This window comes from Octodon degus, unplaced genomic scaffold (assembly GCF_000260255.1).
Source record: "Octodon degus isolate 3935 unplaced genomic scaffold, OctDeg1.0 scaffold00001, whole genome shotgun sequence".
NCBI classification, from domain to species: domain Eukaryota; kingdom Metazoa; phylum Chordata; class Mammalia; order Rodentia; family Octodontidae; genus Octodon; species Octodon degus.
This window is the reverse complement of record NW_004524577.1, coordinates 39,627,330-39,644,661: the sequence shown is the minus strand read 5'-3', so window position 1 is coordinate 39,644,661 and position 17,332 is coordinate 39,627,330. Positions and strand designations below refer to the sequence as shown.

General features: G+C 37.9%; 1 protein-coding gene across 1 annotated transcript in view; it reads right to left on the bottom strand.

Moving 5' to 3' along the window:
- Window positions 1-17,332, bottom strand: part of Arl15 (ADP ribosylation factor like GTPase 15) — a 505,974-nt gene that overhangs the window by 246,786 nt on the left and 241,856 nt on the right. The gene's annotated exons all lie outside the window — the stretch shown is intronic.

Genomic DNA, 17,332 nt, shown 5'->3' with positions numbered 1-17,332 from the left:
GCTTTCTACAGATTGAGGTCCTCATCAGATGCATATCCTCAACCTTCAACTTCCAAGCCTCCAGAACTGTGATATGTAATTCCTCTTCTTTAAAGATTACTCAGTCTGTGATATTCTGCTATATCAACAGAAAGTGGACTAAGATAAATTGCTGGCTTAGCTGGACAGCCTTATTTAATTCCATCTAGAGGATAGAGATGATATTTCTAATATACTGATTATAAATTAACTGCTGTCAGGAGAAACTAGGAGTGAAAGTAGTAAGATAGGGAGAAGAATCTTGGCAAAGATATTTTTTCAGAAATCTAGCCTCGGCTTGATTCCATGAAGGACTCTGGAGCTTGGATGGAACCACTGAAGTTGTTCAGTCCAGAGGCAAGCAGGCTGGTGTTACACCCTTGTATCATCACTGGCTGTGAATCACCCTGAGAAGCAGGAAGGGTTTGGGGCCTGAGCTCATAGCTCCCAGACGTATCTGGTCCAGACAACTGCAGTCAGCCAGGAGCAGGTCTCCAGAGGAAAATACAGGTGTGAGTCATTAGCAGCCAATACCCACAACAGCTGTGAGATAGATGCACTGGCCCAGGAACTCTGGATAGGATACCAAGAGTGTCGCTACAGGCTACGCTCAGACATTATCCATATGCTGAAGAACCACCTGTAAGATTCAGGGATGAACGTGGAGGTGGCATCATACAGTGATAACCATAATCATTTATCTGTATATTATCTGTATACCACTGCACATTTATCTGTATACCACTTTGCTATAAATTTTACTAACATAAAGGATATGCAGCACACATTTTTCCTACAATATACAATATATACTTATTATAAGTCCCATGGAGTTAATCAGTGCTTACAGAATTCTATCAAACTAGTAGAGGTCTAATATGACCAATGGTGGTTCCAAGGGTTTTATAGATATTAACACATTTACCAATGAATAAGCAATGTGCTGTTATCATGTTCTGTTTATCAATAAGGACACTAAGACACAAAGAGATTACGTTGACTTGCTCAAGATTACAAACCCCAAGGTATATTTATGTCACACATGATTGAAACAGACCATTCCTCATAGGCAAAACTCTACTACCGTATAAGCTAGGAGGTGAAATTAAAAGAGGTACCTAAGTACATGCATTTAATATATAACATGCAATACATAATTTAGATAAATATTAATGCACAAAGTAATAATACATTCATTTCTAATTTTGGGGGGGGGAGTTTTGTTTTGTTTCTGGCAGAACCAGGGATTGAACTCAGGCCCTTGCTTACTCTACTGAGCCATCTCCCTGGCCCTCATTTCTAGTTTTTTTCATTTTCCAATCAACGAAATAAATATTTCTTCAGTATTCACTGAAGATGTTTAGAAAGCTATTATTCATCTTAGTTCACACTATGAGATAAAATTTAAATAAAACAAAAAAATTTTAGTCTTTATAATGCTCACAGCAGAGCCAGTCTATCATGACAGAGATTAAAACTCTCAGAGGCCAACTGGGATGCTACTAGGGGCTTCAGAGAGCTTCTGGAAAAGCAGTATAATTACATTAAGGCCTGTGCATCAATCAAAGGAAATATATATGACCACATATTAAATGGCAAACACAGAGTCAAGTATAAGAATGTTGGTTCTGTGTTTAATTGAATTTGTCCATTGGAAACACATGGAACATAATGAAAATCCAACTCATGCAATCAGTTTTTTTAAATGAGAAACATATTTTAATTTGCCACATTCAGAAATACATAAAATATCTAAAATTAGTGAAATAAAATGAAAGAGATCTAATCAAAACATCAGTAATTATTCCAAACTCAAGTAGAAATACTGTAACTTTTTCAACTGCCTTTTATATGCCATAATACGTGATTATTTATAAAAGACCCTTTAATGTCTTGCAACGAAGTCTTCTGCCCAATCTTTGTATTTCTAACTTTCTTCTAAAACACTGAACTAGGAATTCTAAATTCCTCCTTCCAATGGCTTTAGTGAGTAACTACATAATCCAAACTGAGGTCAAAGAAAGGAGCAACATGGTGCAGGGTGGTGTACAATCTAGCCAAGTTAAGTGGACTGTAGTTTAGTCACCAGATTAAAATAAGAAATGGCTGAGTCATCAACCCACAGCGCCAGGTGCTTTGAGAAGTGATACAGTTACTAAGGTTACAGACACACCTGTTGGAGGCTGGCATCCCAAGAGTCCCAAACCACAAACCAAATGGAAAAGGAGTAACAAACACAGGGTATGGCATCTTACACAGCCCAAGAACACTCTTCATTTAATGACTAAAAATTGCATGCTTTATGGCACTCAAAGTAAAATTGTTATATAAATGCTTAGATGTCAAACTCAAACCTGGTCTATATTTTCTACATTTAAGATTTAAAATAAGAGGAGCTGGGGAGATGGCTCAGAAGAATAAGCGCTTCCCTGGCAAGTGCAAGGATCTTGGTTCAATCCCTGGTTCTGAAAAAAAAAAAAAAAAAAAAAAAAAATCAGGGCTGGGGAGATGGCTCAGTGGAATAAGCGCTTGACTGGCAAACGCAAGGATCTAAGTTCAATCCCCGGTTCCCAAAAAAAAAAAAAAAAAAAAAAAAAAAAAAAATTTAAAATGAGGAGAAGTCTTCACAGTGGAGGTGTTCAGTGGAGGGTGCTGTCAAATGTCCTTATTACTCCAAGTCCAACACAGTCTTACTATATTGTGAAACTACAGACTTATTCTGAGAGCCAATCAGAAGAATCAAGCTCAAGGTACTACCGTAAACGAGGGAGAAGATGGCCATAACGTGCCCTCATCATGTACGTGCATCTCTGTAACACCACTCTGAATGTTAACATTTTCTCATTATTGACAAATTCACTCACAACAGATAATTAATGTACACCTGGCACTATCCTAAGTATTGTCAATAACTAGGACAGGCAAATAAAACAGACAACAAAATTTCAGTCTTTGTAATGTTCACAGGAGAGCAAGTCTATCATGACAAAGATTTAAAATGTCAGGTGCTCATTTTTTCTCTTGCTGTAACATGGACATGGAATTTTTATCTGGCCAACCAGGATGTTACTAGGGGCTTCAGCGAGTTTCTGGGAAAATTTTACTCCACAATAAAAAGAGATGTCCCTTTTCTGTCACACCTTTTAAGTCTTCAAGTGATAAGGCAGTGCTTTGAGAAGTATTACCCTTCTAGCAACCATGAAAGAGACATGCCTACACACTGAAAAATATCCAAATTAGAAGACAGAATCTGGATTCCCATGAACAATGCAGTGCAACACAAATGACCACTCAAACTGTAAGGACTCCTTAGGTGGGCACAGTAAATATCTATTGTTCAAGTCAGTTTTAAAAGACTATTTTGCAATGTGAAACCAAACAAATACAAAGTTTTCCCATCTTAAATTAAAAGACTGTAAGTTCTTTAACAGTTGTTCTTTGAAAGATGGAACTAATGAGTTTAAAAACAGATATCCAGGAGTCAATAACAAAATGTTACTGAAAGTTGCCTCTATGGCCAGGGAGGTAGCTCAGCGGCATAAGCCCCTACCCGGCAAACTCAAGGTCCTGAGTTCAATTCCCAGTTCTGCAAACAAATCGAATCAAAAGCAAACCACCAGAATGAAAGTTAAAATTCTCTTTCTAGCATGGTAGCCATTAGCCACATGCAGCTACTAAGCACTTCAAATGTGGTAAGTGTAAACGAGAAACTGAAGTGTTTATTTACTTTTAATTAAGAGTTAAAACATCATAGGTGACTAATAGCTCTCGTACTGGAAATTGCCCCTACACATACCCATAACTGACTGCTGAAATGAGTGACTGCCAGAAATTATTTATGAAAAGAGCAACTACAGGGGCCGGGGAGATGGCCCAGTGGAATAAGCGCTTCTCTGGCAAGCGCAAGGACCTGAGTTCAATCCCCGGTTCCGCAAAAAAAAAAAAAAAAAAGTTTTGGGCCGGGGAGATGGCTCAGTAGGATAAGTGCTTGACCGGCAAACGCAAGGATCTGAGTTCAATCCCCGGTTCCGCAAAAAAAAGAAAGAAAGTGAAAGGAAAAGAGCAACTACAGAGATCCAATTCACTTTCAGAAAGCAGGAGCAATATTGCCTTGCTGGCATAGAAGGGGCTGCAGTCACCCGCATTCAGAGATGGCTTTCCAGAGGACGATTGCCACAGGCCTGGGCCACAGACTGGCTGGGATTGCTCTCAGCAACCTGTGACAGCAGGGTCAGGATGAGAAGTCCAGACTGTGTCCTCTTACCACAGACCTACAAAATTTAAAGGAAACAAGAACAATTTCTATCCAGAAAACATGATGGAATTGAGGCTCATTTACAGTCAATTTTGGAGAATTTTAATTATAAATGTGTGTACAGAGTAAATCTTACTGAAGAGTGTAGCCTTAGAATGAAGATTTTCTCAGTAGTATTATTCTAAGAGGATATTTCCAGCATAGGGAGATAACCTCCAAAGGGTAGGAGGAGAGAAAGGGGAGCAAAGTAATGACCTACCCCTTCCATCTACCATTCTGCAATCTATTTTAACTAGGGATCTCTTTTGCTTTTTTTCTCTTCTACAAAACAGCCTCATTTATGTATTTACAAATTGAAACACTAAGAATTCAGGAAAAAATAAAACATACTTATCTAAACTCAGATTTTTTTTTACAGATTTCTCTACTTAAACATACATATGCTATGAAACACAGTTTTTAGCATGTGACACACAAGTTAAAACACAGGAAAATAAATGAAGCTCTCTATAAAATATGAATTTTGGAAGCCGGGTTGTCTACAGAAATTTATACATTCCTATTTTGCTTTTCAAAGGGTCAAGAAAACACTTTACTGTAGACAAAAAAATGCTCTAGAGGGCTGGGGAGATGGCTCAGTGGAATAAGTGCTTTCCTGGCAAGCACAAGGGCCTGAGTTCCATTCCCGGTTCTACAAAAAAAAAAAGTCCTAGAAAATAATGATAAATTGTGAGTTCTTTTAAGGAGTTGTTTTGTTTTGCTTTTTAATATATTTGGTACAGGGCCTCACTAGGCAGCTCAGACTCATAGTGATCCTCCTGTGTTAGCCTCTCCAGTGCTGTGATTACAGGTGTGCACCACCACACCTGGTCTCAGTGGCCAGCTCAGTGCGCCTGGGGCTGGACCAGCGCAGTATGTGGTGCTGGGGATCAAACCCTGGCCCCGGTGCTTGTCTAAGCAGTCCGCTGAGCTATCTCGATCTTGTGAGCCCTAGTTTTGAGTTCCTTATAGAAACAAATTTTAAACCCGCAAGGCTGAAGAAAAACCTAAACAGTGAGTCACTGTTTAGCTGAAGACAAGTCTCCAGGACCAAGAGGAGATGTTAGGGAACACCACCAGGGAGATACCAGGTGACGATTTTCTAGTCACCATCTGATCCTGGAATACTTACACTGCTTGTCACAACTAGCACTCTAAGGTGCTTAGGGGCATCACCCCTTTTCGCCCTTTAGCTTTTGTTATCCTCAACTAAGGAGGAAACTGGAAAAGCAGGAATAAACATTTTTCTCTCAGTCTAGCTGAAAAGTGAAAGATTTAAAAAAAAAAAAATCAAACTTCGGACAGTGTGATTTCTAAGACTATATTTTTTCATTCCAACAAATGGGACTGCTTTCTATAGAATGTGCAAGGCTCCATGCTAATGGAAATGGATGGAATGTTTTATGTGAATAAGGATATATATTTATAAAATATGTCCATAGGCTTAAAGAATGGTTAAGATTAATACTGAGGAGAGAGAGAGAAAAGGCATTTCAATTTGGGTGAGGAGGATGGCCAGAGTGTAAGGAAGAAATTAAGATTGGTTGGGTAGAAGGGTACACTAAAGAGAAGAAATATGTAACATGAAATCTTAGTGATAAATAAATGCCTGGTTTGGAGACAGCACACAGATCAATTTGTAAGCCAGACAAATTGGGCTGTATTCAGAGGTCAAGGGAGAATTCTGAGGCCTAACCAAACCAATACGCTCTGGCTTATTAGAGACCTCTGTCTAGGATTTATTTGCCAATTAATCCCTATGTCAGACAGTACCCTCTACCCACGCCCAAGCTTCATACTAGTTCAACTGACCAGGCCTCCAGAACTCATATACCCTACACACTTGTGGATGTATAGCCAACTGCATGGCCTAAAAAAGATTAGCTTATTAAGGTATACCTATACTACTAGAAATCCCCAAGAAAAAATGTGGTGAGGAAGGGGAAAACACAGAAGTTCTTTCTTCTTCAAAAGGCTAAAAGAGGGGGCTGGTGAGATGGCTCAGTGGTCTAAAGCACCTACTTAAGAACAAGCTTAGCAAAGCACAGGGACCGCGGTTCAATCCCCCAGCACCACATGCCAGCCAGCCCCGCCCCCTGGTGGGCTGAGCTGGCCACACACACACACACAAATAAATTAAAATAAATAAATAAAAGTTAAAAAAAAAAAAGGCTAAAAGATAGTCAGCAAAGACCCATATAAACAAAGAGCTTCTATCTTATATGTTAGACTTCCCTGGTGAAAACAATTTGAGAAGCAAGTATGAGAAACACTAGTGGCACAGTGGAGAAGTAAAACAAATGAAGAGACAACAGACAAAAGAAAGGTTGGGTAGAAGGGCATAGTGAAGAGACATCAAGCTAGAATTATGGTAAAGAGTGAGAGCTTAACCCTGATGGAACACTAGTAGCCAGCAAAGAACACACACTGGAGTGAGGAAGTCTGGTATTATCTACCATCTCCTCACCACACTTCCATCAGTTTGTTAGCTGAAGGCTTTTGAGGGCAGGCAGTAATTCCCTAGCACCTCCAGCTTATCTAAGGCACCCAGCCAAAGTGGACTTCATCAGCCAGAAAAAAAAAACCTGCTGGCAAAATTCTAAGGGATAGGGAGCTAGAAAGCAGTCTGATCCCATAGAAATGGGGATATGGGTAGGACTCCAAGAAGACCTCTTTCAGCTATTCAAAGAATAGCATATTGTGTTTCAATTTAGGTCATTTCACCAGCTACCAGCTCAGGAGCAGACAGTACAAAAATACAATCATTAATATGTAGAAATACAGATCAAGACTTGGTTTATATAACATACATATACTTTGGGGGGGGGGAGAGACAGAGACAGAGACAGAGACAGAGAGAGAGAGAGAGAGAGAGAGAGAGAGAGAGAGAGAGAGATAAATGAGAGAGAGACGCAGCCAGCCAGCCAGCCAGCCAGCCAGCGACAGGCAGGCAGGCCAACATTAAGCAGCAGCTCTCAAAATATGGTCTTTGAGACCTTTTTCAGCAGGCCTATGAGGTCAAAACTATGTTTCTAACTATTTTAAGATGTTACTTGTGGTTTACACTTTGTCTTGTGCTACAAGACATGCGATGAATAAAACTGATGGAGACAGCCTAAACAGAGATGTGGGCACAAGACCACTAGGTACAGTTTTGGTTTTTTTGTTTTGTTTTTCCCGGAACCGGGGATTGAACTCAGGTCCTTGCACTTGCCAGGGAAGTGCTTATTCCACTGAGCCATCTCCCTGGCCCTATAGTTTTTAACTTTATACTTGTGAAAGTAGAGGGAAAGGCTAATTTCATCTAAGAATCATCAAACTGCAATAGTTCATAATTTTATTAAATTAGCATGTATATTTTAAATATTCTGTGAGACTAAATGGACAGAATTCAAATAGCAGTTTTGCTACAAAGCAGATAGCTGTTTTAAGTATAGATGTATACAACTGTTCATCTTGTAAGTTTATGCAGCTTTTTTCTTTTCTCAGAACTCCTTTTTACTTGGAATTTCAACTGACATTCATGATTCCTCCAATCTTGAGTATTTACCAGATTTTTTTTTTTCTGAAAAAGATCTATATGCCTATCACTTGAAGGAAAACGATAGTATTCATTTTCAATGGTAAACTTTATTTTCGAGTAAAAAGTTCCTTTGGAAAACTTATCTCTGCCATTGTGAACTTGACAATTCACAGGATGCGACCCACAGTAACACTAGGCAGCTTCATGCAGTGAGTCAACACCTAGTAGATCTTCATAACTCAAGTGAATCAACATTTTCCAAATGACCATGCACTATGCTACAAAGCCATACCTAGTTAAAAATACTCAAAGTACAAGGAAGACCAATGGGTGTTAGTTAAAAAAAAGTTCACTGATATGGTGAAACCTACACTGCTAATGATGTTCAAGAAACCGCCACTTGAAGAATTTTGTATAGTCTCAAAGGAGGTAATCAACAGTCATTTTAGAATACACACAATTAAAATCACTCCCTTTTTGAGCATTGTATGTATGTGAGGTTGAGCTTTTCTTTCTATACTTCAATATACAGCAACAGACTAATATGAAAGCATGTAAAAATCCACCCTTCTATTACCAGATTAAAGGCATTTGTTAATTTCTATTCTTGTTCAAAAATTTGTTAAATTTTATTAAAATGTTATTTATGTTAACATGTAATTGGTTTACTATTATTGCTTTTAAAGGGACTTATATTTTTTAAAATATATGTTTTTATCTCTAGTAAAGCAAATATATATGACACAAAGGCATTGTGAGGGGTTGCCTCATTCACTTTTTAAAAGATGCAGGAGTCTGAGACTCCAGAAAGATTTTAGAACTGCAGATATTTATTGATTTTAATAGGCAAAAGAGACAAATTTAGGCATAAAGTGGGAATTATTCCAGCAGAAATGCAAATCATATTTTCAATTATCTTTACTCTCTCCCTAGTTTATGTCCAGAGATACGAGAGATGCAACTGGAAGCACTATCTCAAAACTGTATCACATAGAAATCAAACTATATTTGAATTCTAATCCAGTGTTAGTGAACTTTAATTCTCACACCAAGAAAGATTATTGCTATGTGTGCAGCACAGAACCTGAACTTACAGAAATGTACTCTCAGGAGATCACAAAGCAGGTGGTTATAGCCTACTGCACAAAAAAGTAAATAAAAATAAAGCTATAAACTATTACAATCTGATATACTAACTGCCTTCTTATATTATCTTCCTTCAACACAAATTTGGATGTCTTTTGCTCAAAACACAATTTTACATCATAGCCTTCAATGTGAAGTATTAACAATGCTGTTGGAGGACTCAGCTATATTCTGACATCTGTCTCTCCTCTACATTTTCACTCTAGTTCACATTCTAATTACTTTCCATTTGTATGACCACAAAGCTTTTAACTGTTTCTGCCTAGGCATTAAATTACTAATACTTGTCTGGAAATCCAGCTAAATTATATCACTAATATACCAATCCTTGTCCTTCAGAAAACTAGCTTAGTTGTATCACCACTCTGCTCAAAAATTAGAACCTGAAATTCCCATTGCATGATTCTGCTCAACTTTGGCACTCCTTCTGTAACTGTCTTACCACTCTCTTTGCTAACACCTCTCTTCGGACAGTTGCCACAGCCTGGCATACACAGGCAGAGGAGCCTATGGAGCAAGGTGGGCACCTTGTAAACCCAGAAGCTGTAAAGCTGGTGGACAAAGCAGGGAACTGGGGCAGCAAGAGGGACAAGGGACACAGAAGCTGCAGGATTCAGCATTCACACACAAAAGAGAGTGGGGAAGCATAACAGGACTCAGCAGCGACCTTTCTCTTCTATATCTGGAGAATTCAAATCATAGGTCCTAGAAACCACACAAATACAAGGAGGGATTGTTTTCACACTCATTTCTTTTTTCTTTGTTGGAGGTGGGGGGGGGATCGTGAGTTTTATATTTCCTTTATTTAAATTTTTCATTCTTTTACCCTTTGCATTTTTCTTAATATTTTTTCTTTTCTGTTATATTTATCTGATCCTATTAAATTTCTTCTACTCTTCAACTGTATCTTTTATGCCACTTTTCTCTCCATTTTATTTCTATCACTTTTATCACTCTTTTCTTTACCACTATCATTAAGATTTATTGATTTGTAGACATTCAGTTGACTCTGCTGTCACTGCTGTATTATTTTCTATCGTTAATGTGGTATAGTTGTTACATTAATAGATATTTACTGTATGCCAATTTTGGTTTGCCGTCTTGTCTGTATTATTGCAGATCACTTTCCTATTGTTATAGGTGGCACAGTAGTCATTTATATTACTTTTTATGGTATGTTACTTTTTTAAAACTTTATCATTATTGCTGAATTCTTTGCTATTGCCACTGATGAGTTGCACAGTTGTGGCTATTAATTGTACTTTACTGTATGACAATATCTGACTTGTGTCATCACATTACTATCAGTTCATTTCTGGAGAACTTAACCAGTGGCTGTTCCCTCCCCACCCCAAATTAGCAGAGGTGGTTGTACTTAGAAACAGAGGCAAAGGCCTAAAGATGGCCATGAACACAGCACACCACTGGAAAGGAAATACTAACTGAAGAAATCACTAACAACAACATTCTTCCACTTTAATGGATACATAACTCTCAGCATGCACACATGCATACACGCCCCAATAGATACATGAAAAACAAGGAAACAAAATGTCTGCATACCACCCAATTCCCGGAAAGTTGATCTATGGAGAATCAATGGGGAAGAAATCCAAAGCTAAACAGCTGAATTATACATCTCATAAAAGAGGACACAAACTACAGAACAATAACATGCTAGTTGCCAAGGATATAGCTAAGCAGGCATAAGTACCTACCTGGCAAGCTTAAGGTTGTGAGTTCAATCCCAGGAAACCATCCCCCCCAAAAAAAAAATGCAGGGCATTTTCAAAGAAGATATAAATGAGCAGAAAGTGGACTTAATAAACAAAATGATTAGTGACTTAAAGAAGACACAAATAAAAATTAGCTGAGTTAAACCAAGCCATATATACACGAACAGGTTAGCAAAAATTAGAGTCCATAAAAAGATATCAAACAGAAATCCAGAAGATAAAAAATTCTATTAAAAGTATGGGCAGCAGAAGTCAAAGTGAGAAGAGTGGATAAGGACTACAAGGTGAGGCTGACGTATGTGACCATACACTCACAGACACGTTAAAAAACAATAAAAGATAATGGAAAATGGATCCAACAGCTGAGAGAGGTTGCCAAGAAGACTAAACAGATTAAATGGAATTGGTGAAAAATCAGAAGACAGCAGGAATGGCATGAAAAAGTCTGCTTACAAAAATCATAGCATAGGGCCAGCCAGATAGCTCAGTGGAATAAAGTGCTTGCTTAGGCAGATCACAGTGGCCGAGGTTCGATCCATGGTGTGCCATGCCGGCCCCGTTCCCAAGGTGCACTGAGATGGCAATTCAAACTGGGCATGGTGGTATGTGTCTGTTTTCCAGCACTTGGGGGGGGCTGAAAACAGGAGAATCACTGTAAGTCAGATCTACACAGTGAGACCCTGTGGACCCTATACTTAAAAAAAATAAATTAAAAAAAAAAATCATAGCATAGGGCTCAGGGATTTACCTTAGTGGCACAGCACTTGTCTGGTAAGCATAAGGTACTGAGTTCAATTTCTGACACACAAACACACCCCCCCCCACTGAAATCACAGGATAAAATTTTCTAAGTATGGGGAAATTTTAACGTACAGGGAAACAAGGCTACTAATACCTACAGTCAGAAAAAAACTTCTCCGTGACACATCATACATACCCCAAATCCCAGAAATGTAACACAAGGACAGAACCTTAAAAGCTATCAGAGAAAAGTAACAAATGACTTATAAAGACAAATCTATGACAAGCCCAGGGAGCTAGCTCAGTGGCATTAAGTGCCTACCTGGCAAGTACAAAGCCCTGAGTTCGAGCTCCAGTACAGAAAAAGAGAAAGAGAAAGGAGAGGGAGGGAGGGAGAGAGGGAGAGAGAAAGAGAGAGAGAGAGCGAGGATTCTTCAACACAACCTTCAGCAGATTGCTGTTGTTTTGGGTTTTGTGGTGCTGGGATCAAACCCAGGGCCTAGTGCAAATACAGTCTTTCCATAATAAAGAGCACTAGGATATTCATAACCGCCAAATAAGCACATCAAGAAATTCTCAAGAATATTCTGGACAGAGATAATGAAACCAACAAAGGAAATATCCAACAAAGGAAGAAATAAACTACAGAAGAGTAAAAACTTTTGCCAGATACTCTTTGGACAGAGGATTAACATTTATAATATATAGAGGATGAAAGAAAAGTTAGCCCTCCTGAAATGACCCAATCAAACAATGGGTAACTGAAGTGATCAGACACTTCTCAGAAGTACAAATAGCCAATAAATATATTAAAAAATGTTTAACATTTCTGCCTACCTGAGAAATACAAATTAAAACAACACTGAGAGAGCCACTTATTACACACACACACACACACACACACACACACACACACGGTTATCATCAAGAAATAAAATGACATCAGATGCTGCTGAGGCTCCAAAGAGAAACGCATCCTTTTATATTGCTGTTGGGAATCTAAACTAGTACAACCACAGTGGAAATCAGTTTATAGAGATTCCTCAAAAAACTAAAAATAGAAATTCCATTTGACACAATTATTTACTTCCTACAAGTTTTCCTGAGTTAAAGATATATTATACTGCTACACGAATCCCATATTTACAGCAGCACAACCAACAACAGCAGTCTTAGAAGCAATATATATATATATATATATATATATATATATATATCTCCATCAAAAGATGAATGGGCAACGAATACGAGATTCATCCAGAAAGTACTACCCTGCTATAAGCGAAGTTAAATTTCAGTCATTTATAGAAAAATGGACATACCCTGAGACAATTTTTTTTCTAAAATGAAGGGAAAAAAACAAAACCATAGTTGAGACCATAATTTTAAGTGAAATAAATCAGATATACAAGCTTAAATATTATAGGGTTTTTTTCTTTTCTTTTTCTTTTCTTTTTTTTGGCAGAACCAGGGATTGAACTCAGGCCCTTGTGTTTGCCAGGGAAGCGCTTATTCCATTGTGCCATCTTTCTGGCCCCTATTACAGTTTTTCTTATTAAACTCAAAGTATAAATAATGTAAAAGGCAGAATAAAGAAATAGGAAGACATTTTGCAAATGGAAAGGGCACCCAACATGGAGGGAGGGAGAAGGGGAATTCTAAAGAACTAGCATGTGTTATGTACATATACCAGCTTCCATGATCAATGCCATCATCATGTACTGCAAACAGGTACAAATACACATGTATGACAAAACTTCCTTTTACTTATTGACCTCCTTCAGATCCCTGTCTTAGTACATAGAAATGTGTAATCACAAGGCACATGTTCCGAGTACTATGTCCTTTGCTCTTTGGGAACCTTTTTGATTCAACGCTATTTGTGGTCCTTGATGCTGTCTGGATGCCAGCAGAATCACTGCCATTGGAAACTGAAAACAGAAAGAAAAAAGGTGTGGAAACAGTTCAAGGGAAATATTCTCTTCTGAATTCAAAGTTAGCAAAGGGCTAACTTCCTGGAAGATCTACAAGATGATCACAACTTAACAAAAGCATCAAATTTTTGAGTTATTTGGCCTCACACACACAGAGAAAAAAAAAAAAAACAAAGTACTCCTATGGTGTTCTAGAAATTATGGTGGCCATGCTAGAAAAGCTAGTATAGAAATACTTGTATTTGCAACTAACAAAAGCAACAGAATGGAAACCAAAGTGGGAACCTTCTAGCTCAAGTAGAAGATAAGAGTCACATATCCAGGGAGAAATAAGATCTTTTAAACTGTGGGGAAATGTGACACTGTATACTAGCACAGGGTGTAATTTCTTTTTCACCAATTTGTGTGACAGGGTCTAAATATACATTCCAAAGAGTCTGGCCTTGAACTATGTATTCCAGGCAAACTCTAAATCTTCATGTCTCAACTTCCCAAGTGCTGAGTTTACAAGCATGTACCACTGTGACTGACTGTCCTGCTAGTAATATTTTTTAATCAAAACTTTAGTTTACCTACTTTATGACAAAACCACTGGAGATGTATAAGAGACGAAGGAGGCCTTAAAGTATGACAAAATCACAGGCTACACGAAAACTTTAAACCATTTAATTATCTGATATAGAGGAGTATGTATACAGTAACAGACCACATGCCTTTGTGCTCAAAAGCAGAATGCTAAATTTCTCAGTTTTACTAAAATTTTTATGTTATGAATATGACCTCAAAATAAATTATAAGGGGCCAGCGAGATAGGTCAGTGGTCTAAAGCACCTGCTTAGGCAAGCTTACGCAGGCACAGGGGACTGTGGTTCGATCTCTGGCACCACATGCTGTACCAGCCCCACCCTCAGGGTGGGCCTAGCTGGCAAAAATAAATAAATTAATTAATTTTAATAAATAAATATATATATACGTAATCTAGTCATGCAATAAAACCTTCAGGAAATTCTGCTGTACAACATCTGAATCCATCCATATATTTTCCTTCATCTTATAACACTAAGATATTCACACAATTCTTATCACCGCTCTTAGAGAGTTCAAGTTTCTTACCTGAACCATTCCCACTGTTCTAGTTTTAATCTTCATTATAAAAGTTTGATGCTTATGAATAAATCCAAAAGAGTAAGTGTCACAGGAACAGCCTGGACTTCAAGGAGATGATATCAAAATTTATTATAATAATGTCCATAAAACAAAATACATTATGACCTAATTTTTTTTTTAAGGGAACTGGGGATTGAACACAGACCCTTGCACTTGCCAGGAAAGCGCTTATTCTACTGAGCCATCTCCTTTAGGTCCCCATGACCTAATTATGTAATCAGATGGGTCTGTGCACAAGTCACAATATGGGCAGCTCTCAGTTTAAGGATAAATTATGTTAAGAAACTTTCCAAAGGCGCCAATATTTTCAGAATTTAGCACACAATTTTCTTACAAAATGAGGCAATGCACAGCTGCTTCAGGGAGCTTAACAGTGGGGTGGCAATGAATGAGGAATAGCATGGACTCTCGAGTCAGACTTACTGAGTTCAAATCCTAGCTCTGTTACATACCATTTGAGTGACTTTGCCACTCCTTTTTTTTTGGCAGAACCAGGGATTGAACTCAGGCCCTTGTGCTTGCCAGGGAAGCACTTATTCCACTGAGCCATTTTCCCGGCCCCTGAGTGACTTTGGATAATTAGTCATTCTAAGATTCAATTTCTGTGTCAATTTATAAGAGTAGAAATAATAATAGAACACTGTAATATAATAATGTACAGTGAAATGACAAAACTTATTTAACATGGTGCTTGGAATATGCTAAATGATGCTAAGTGTTAAGCATTATCCTGCTATTGTTGTTGTTGTTATTATTATTATTATTAGGCCACTATTTTATTATTATTATTATTATTATTATTATTTGGCCACTATTTAGGCCTGTAGCCTACTGAACTTACTTGAGTTCTAAGATCAGGAAGTAAGTTTAACAAGTGTTGAGCAGAACGGGCAAACGACAAAAGGTTCCTTTGCAATTTTTGAGATAGCCAATGTTGTAAGAATAAGCCAAGTTTTTATTCTGGATGAACCATTTCTTCTGATGGTTTTCTTCCCTATTCTGTCCCTCCCTCAGCTCTAGTAGTGTTTATCCTCTCATTTATTTCTCCTACATTGCTATTCATTGCTCCTCCCCAGCTCAACATTAAAAAACAGGTTCATCTTTCAGATGGAAACACACAGTCCTCCAGTGTATCTTCCTCGTGCTAGCTTTTAAAGGGAACCTTGTGATTAATTAACATGCAGGTGACACTCTCATTTTCTTTAAGATGGAAAATCCCAAACAGATCATTAATACAAACTGATTTTGTCTGTATGTACCTTTGAGAGCTGATTTTATCTGTATCTGATTTTAATACATGGTCTGAACACATACATAACAAAGCTTTGTTCCCCATTACAATATTTCCTTCCATTCTGCCTTGTATGCCTAGATGAGCAAAATTCTGTGCCATTTTTTTCAGCAACTCACATCTCTGCATTACTAAGAACTTGGGTGGCATGATTAAGCAAAGGGTAGCTATTTGTATACAAAGGCTCTATTTTTTTTTTCTTTGTTCTATCAAGGACTACTTTTAAATAAGATATAAGTGGATTACAAACAGGGGACAGCAAACACAAATCTAGCTACAAGATGGACTGTTTCTCTTACGAATTCTTGCAACTCTTTTTCATAGCTTTTCTTTATGCCCAACATCTTCACTACTTCCACTAGGTAACTCTGACAGCCACAGGAAGATGCTCTTACTCCATTTCCACCACTGTATCTCCTGATCTCTGTTCAGAATCCAGCACAGCACAAGGAGCCATGATTTGCTTATTAAGTGAATAACTGAAAGAACGAGTACGTGGGCTATTTGCTTATGGATTCGAGTATAAGCAGTCTCATTTTAATGTAGTCTAAAGTTTTATAACCTTTTCTTTGCTTCCTTTCTCCCTTATCTGTCTGACATGCTGTTTTGCCTTTCTCAACTTCTTTCTAAAGCACACAAAATCATTTGTGTTCTTTGAAATATGCTTTCATTTTATGCTCAGAAATTACCTTTATAAAGAGAATATAGCAATATGATCAGTCCTTTTCAGACAATTCCAAAGAAATAGTTCTTATAACTGAAGCTGAAAGAATGAATCGCTAAAATTATATCTTAAGGTACTCAGACTTCTTTTATACAATTACCTCCTATTAAAACTAGATTAGCCTATTACAACACATCAACACTGAACATATTTCTTCACATGTAACCATATCACTAAATTAGTAAATTTCAACTTTGTTTTGATACTATGGAGTATACTCCTATTATGTCAAGGGGAAAACAGGATTCTCAACATTAAATTTAATTTAAAAATATAAGTGTGTCTGTGTCATTCAGCACTTGGGAACAGAAGGTAAAACAAAACAGAGTGCCACAGCATAAAAAATTAAGAATCAGTGCATGGGCCAAAGAGAAGACAAATGAGTTTGAGTCACTGTCTGAGGTCAGGCACAAATATAGTTTCTCATGAGGAACATACTCAGAAGGAAAGAGTAAAGCTTACTGGATGCTATACCTAGTATTTGTTTTATTTATATTGGAATAGTTAAAAATACATTTGTGGGGGCTTCTGGGTTAGCTCAGTTGTTTAAAGCGCCTGCTTGGGCAAACTGAGTCAGGCACAGGGGACTGCGGCTTGATTCCCAGCTCCATAAGCTACACCAAGCCCACCCTCAACTCAGCCTCAGCTAGCCAAAAAGGGAGGCAGGGCTGGGGGACTGACAAGATAGTTCAGTGGACTAAGTACTTGCCTGGCAAGTGCAAGGTCCTGAGTTCAATCCCTGGTACCACAAAAAAAAA